This window comes from Dromiciops gliroides, chromosome 1 (assembly GCF_019393635.1).
Source record: "Dromiciops gliroides isolate mDroGli1 chromosome 1, mDroGli1.pri, whole genome shotgun sequence".
Classification (NCBI taxonomy): domain Eukaryota; kingdom Metazoa; phylum Chordata; class Mammalia; order Microbiotheria; family Microbiotheriidae; genus Dromiciops; species Dromiciops gliroides.
This window is the reverse complement of record NC_057861.1, coordinates 549,332,211-549,338,236: the sequence shown is the minus strand read 5'-3', so window position 1 is coordinate 549,338,236 and position 6,026 is coordinate 549,332,211.

Sequence of the window (6,026 nt, the reverse complement as noted above, 5' to 3'; positions counted from 1 at the left end):
TTTGACACACATTAGTTTTGTGATGGTGGGTCACTTAAACTTGAAATGAGCTTTTTTCCCCTTTTAGATTAATTTAAAAAACAACATTATAAAACATTTATTGTCTCTCTTCCTTCATCCCAACTAGGGGAATAAAAAAGAAAAAACAAAACATTTGTTTAAAAAAGGCCAGGCAATTTTCTAAGAGAACTCACCTGTCTGAATGATAAAAGCAGTTTCCATGATAGGACCACTGCACACTGGTAAAATCACAGCTCTGGATTTCCCCAAGTACTTGCTCACATCTATTTATTGTTTAAATATTTACATATGGTAGCTCATGTGATCCTTGCAATGACATCTCCATTTTACAAATGAGGAAAATTGAGCTGGCATAGGTTGTGACTTGTTCAGTGTTACAGAGCTACTGTATGTCTGAGTCAGGATTTGAACTCAGATCTTTCTTATTTCAAGTCCACCACTCTATCCACTGCATCACCTAGCTGCCTTTAAATAAAACAAGCACCCCTAAGTTGTTGCTGTCCATTCCTTTTTAGTTTAATATAATGTTTTAAATTCCTATATAACTTGGTCCATTAAAGGCTACAATTCAAATCAAGAATCAATTTAGGAGTTAATACATTAGATATTTACCAACCATTAGCATATTGGTTCAAAATAGTTTTGAAAGAAATTTTTTTTGATATTTTTTATATAACCTACATTTTCTACTGTATCCCTCCATTACTCCTCTCCAAGAGACCAATGCCCTATACCAAAGAATAGAAAGAAAAGAACAACAGTCTAACAAAACCAGTCATCCCTTTGAGAAAGAATGGCATTAAAGGAAGCTTGAGGCAGCTAGGTGATGCAGTGGATAGAGTGCCAGGTTGTTGAATCAGGAAGACTCCTTTTTATGAGTTCAAATCTGGCATCAAAAATTCAGTGGCTGTATGACCCTGGGCAAGTCTCTTAACCCTCTTTGCCTTGGTTTCCTCATCTGTAAAATGAACTGGAGAGGGGAATGGCAAATCACTCTAGTATTTTTGCCAAGAAAACCCCAAGGTGGGTTATGATGAGTTGGACACAACTGAAAAATAATTCAACAACAACAACAAGAACAACAACAACAAGAAAAGGATACCTGTGGGGCAGTTGATAGAAAGCTGGACCTGGAGTCAGGAAAATGGAGTTCAGATCTGGCCTCATTAAGACACTAAAACTCTATTTACCTCACTTTCCTCAAGTATAAAATGGACATGATAATAACACCTACTTCACAGATTTTTTTGAGGATTAAATTTTGAGGAACAAGTGTTTCACACAGTGCTTGGCATATAGGTGTGATATAAATGTTTGCTCCTTTCCTCTTATTCCTTAAATACAATATTCTATGTCTATGACTTCCCTACCTATGTACAGAAATGTAGAGATGCTTTCTCACATCTCTTCTTCAGAGCTGAGCCTGGTTATTATAATTTCATTACATTCACTTTCAGTTGCTTTGTTGTTCTTTTCATTTACATTTTTGTAGTTTATGTCAGTTCATATAATCTTCTAATGCTTCTCTGAATTGTTTTTTCCTTTTTAAAAAAATAGTACAGTAATATTTAATTAGGGCAGCTAGGTGGCTCAGTAGATAGAGTGACAGAAGACTCCTCTTCCTGAGTTCAAATCTGGTCTCATGCACTTACTTGCTGTGTGACCTTGAGGTTGTTACTTAATACTGTTTGCCTCAGCTCTTCATCTAAGCTGGAAGAGGAAATAGCAAACCACTCCAATATTTTCACCAAGAAAATCTTCAATGGGGTTACAAAAAATTGGACATGAGTGAAACGAGTAAACAATAAATATTCAATTACAACCATAACTCATCATGACTTGTAATTTCCCAATTGATGAGCCCCTAATTTGTTTCTCATTTCTTTGCTGCTCCAAATAGTGCTACTATAAATATATTGGTGCAAATAAGTTTCCTTATCTGGAAAATGGAGATAATAATAGCATCTACTTCACAAGTTTGTGAGGATCAAATGAACTACCACTTATCTTATCATTGACCTCTTTGTGACAAACAATAGGATCTCTTATATGACAAACAATAGGATCTCTGGATCAAAGGGTGTGACACCTTGGTACAATTATAAATCACTTTCTAGAATGGCTATACCAATTCACAGCTTCATCAATAGTTCATTAACGTTCCCATTGGAGGTAGTTCCACCACCGCTCTGATATTGATTATTTCTACTTTGTCATCTTTGTCAATTTTGCTGTTGTTATTATTATTATTATTATTATACTTCATTGCTCTGGGTACCCCATCTATCAATATATTCCTTAACTCCTCTGGGACTTAGCAGTTCATGTCTGAGAAATGCTGTAACTGAAAAATCCATCACCTGATACCCAGCTTGGTAATGAGGCTCTCCAGACATAAGCTGGGTCTTGAATGACAAAGATGCAGTTTATCACTAGGTGTATACTTGAAGCTTTTCCAAATTGGTAGGATTTGCTAAAACTTGCCCCTCTCTGGCACAGCCTTTGAGAAACTAAAGTCACCTTTGTTTGTCGATTAGGCATCAGGGAAGACTTCATTAGGTGACTTATTAAGTGACTTGCCCAGGGTCACACAGCTAGTAAGTATCTGAGATAAGATTTGAACTCAGGTCCTTCCAACTCCAAGGCCAGTGCTCTACCCATTGTGCTACCTAGCTGCCCTCCAGGGAAGACTTTAGGGATACATTTACTCTGTTTTTATCTTGCATGTACCAATTTATGCATATGTTGTCTCCAAAGGGATTTCACATAGGAGGAACCTCTTGAAGGAGACCAAGGGTTTGGAGAGGTGGAAATGAGATGGGAATGCATTCTAGCAAGGCTATAGTGGTGGGAGATAGAATATTGCGTCAGGAAGAGCAAGAAGGCCAGATTAGCTAGGCAATAGAGTGTAGGGAGAGAGGTAATATATAACATAGCTAGAGAAATAGGTGATGTGAGGTTGTAAAGGGCTTTAAAAGGGAAATGAGGGAGCTCATATTTGATCCTAGAAGCATTGGTGTTTATTGAGGAGAGAGACTTGAACATATTTAAATTTAGAGAAAAAAATCACTCTGACAGAATCTTCGATTTAAAGATGGAAGAGGAAAAATAAGAGTCATCTGGCCCAAGCGTCCATCTTACAAATGAGGAAACTGATGCCCAGACAGATTAAATGACTTACCCAAAGTCATTTGAACCCATGAATGCTGAAGCCAGAATCTAATACTAATTGATGTTGGTAATGGTGATTTAATGTTTGCAAAGCATTTTACAAATGAGCCCTGGTGAGGTGACAGTTTCAAAGGATTTATGATGGAAAATGCCATCCACCTTCCTGGAGAGAACTAAGGAACTCTGAGGGTTTTTTTTTTCCATTTCCATTTCCATTTTCCTTTCTTTTCTTTTTGCAACAAGGAAATACATTTTTCATGATCACATGCATAATTGGTATCATATTGCTTGTCTTCTCAATGGGTGGAGGAAGGCTTAAAGGGAGGAGAAAATTTAGGACTGAATATTTTTAAAACGAATGTTAAATTTTTTTAAACCAACAATTTATAAAAGAAAAAAAAAGAAACTTGGTGAGATAGGAATTACTGGTATTATTATCGCCATTTTACAGATGAGAAAAAGGAAGATCAGAAAGATTAGCTAGTGAAGGCTATATAGGAAAGCTTTGAACCATTGTCTCCAGGCTTGTAAGAATTAACTGTTTAACTTTCACTTTGAGCATTTCCATTTTGCTCAATGGCTACAAATCAGGACTCATTTTTTGTTGTTGTTGTTGATTATTGAGACTGAAAAAGGGTTAAGAATTCAGATTAAACTTAAATGTGTGTGTACATACACACCTCACCCCAGCTGGCCCCCATCTCCTTCCTCTCCCAGTGTTAAACATTCACCACTTGGATTTGAACTGAGGTCTTTCTTTTCTTTTCTTTCTTTCTTTCTTTCTTTTTTTCGTGAGGCAATGAGGGTTAAGTGACTTGCCCAGGGTCACACAGCTAGTAAGTGTCAAGTGTCTGAGCCTGGATTTGAACTCAGGTCCTCCTGAATCCAAGGCTGGTGCTTTATCCACTGCGCCACTTAGCTGCCCCTGAACAGAGGTCTTTCTGACACTGAGTCCAGCCTACTATTCACTAAGACAAGTTTCCTTCTTTCTTGGTTCTTTAATTTCACAGTTGTTGTTGTTGTGGTGGTGGTGGTGGTGGTGGTGGTTTTTCTTCAAAACCCTGAGCCCTCTCCCTTTCCTTTGCACCCATCTCACTAGGCACTGAGGGCTGGAGAAGATGTTGAAAGCTGACCAATAGGTAGAAACAATATGAAAATGCCCAGAAAGTTTTCACCCATGGGGTGGCAGGGTGGGGGCCCCACCCCCAGAGAGACTTGTTTCTATTTCAGTTAAAACAAGGGAAAAAACCAGACTGAGCTAGAGGAAATCATTGATACTAATGCTCTGGAAAAGGAAAGTAGAATTCTCAAAATGTTTGTGCCCATATTTAACGTATTTCTTTGAAACATTCTCTTATAACCTGTCAAGCACAATTTTGAAACATGTGCGCACGAAGGTGACTCTGAGCTGCTTTTCTATGCGGTTTGTTCTATTATAGATATAATGACAGCAAGAGCCGATCTGTACCTCGTGATTATTTATTTATGGGGCCGCAGTGCTGCCTAAACGGAGACTACAGTCCCTGGTAAAATCTTTCACTCCTTTCTTAAGTAAAGCGAATGTTTGAGATAGGATGGTAATTATTCTCTTCGTGTTATGAATTCTGCTTGCCAATTAAGGCTGAAGCAAAAGAAAAAATTGTAGTTATTTTGATACTGGGATACCTGTTAAGCTCTAAAAATTCATGAGCTGTGTGGCCTCTGACAAATCTCTTTACCTCTCTGGGCTTCCTTTTCTTTAGCTGTAGAATGAAGATGACTCTGGAGGAGAGAGGGAGGCTGGTGACTTTGCATAGCCCTTCTTCACTTAAATCCAATTCACTGTAAGTCATGACATCTGTCATGGTCCTCTTGAGAATGAAGGACAAATAACAACAGAGGAGAAAACAGGTAAACAGTGTTAAGTGACTTACCCAGGGTCACACCACTAGTAAGTATCTGAGGTCAAATTTGAATTCAGGTCTTCCTGACGCCAGACCTGGCACTCTATCCACCTAGCTACCTTAAACTGTTATATAAATGCTATCTCTTACGAATTTACATTATGTCTATGATGTTTAAAGTTCTAGTCTAACCCAGTTGCTCAAGCTGTTATTGTTTGTACTTTGTTCTCAAAAAGGACCAATGAAATCAGAAATGTGATGTCTTTGACTAATGCAGAAATATGTTTAATGTTATTGTACATATATAACCTATATCACATAACTTGTCTTGGGGAGTGGGGGAGGGAGGGAAAAAATTTGAAACTAGAAAAATCTTATAAAAATAAATGTTGAAAACTATCTCTACATGTAACAGGAAAATAAAATACTTTCATAATTAAAGAAAAAGAAATAAAAGATGGTACAGGACTTCTCTGGCTATGGGAGTGAACCTATGAAGCACATTGAACATGAATTTTTTTTAATGTCATAAAGGAACATTTATTTCTCTTTTGTTTGATACTGGCCCTAAAATTTGGATTGTATTGCTAACCAATTGATCAATAAACATTTATTAAGTGCCAGAAAAAAAAAAGAAGAAAGAAAGAAAGAAAGAAATGTGATGTCTTGACTTGCAAGTGAATAGGATTTAAGCGAGGCAGGGCTGTGCAAAGTCATCAGCCTCACTCTCTCTGGAGTCATTGGAGTGTAGTGGTAAGACATAGGTCAAGATGATTGGTGATGGCCCCTGATGCAGTAGGGGACCTTGGCCTTTTTGAGCTAAGGTCTTTCCCAGATCTCAGTTTGTCTGACTCCACCCATTCAATGATTAAAGGCTAGATAAACACTGAGACAAAAGATAGTCTAGTTTGCCATCACAAAAGAATCAGTCTGGGTGGGGAAAACCCTCAG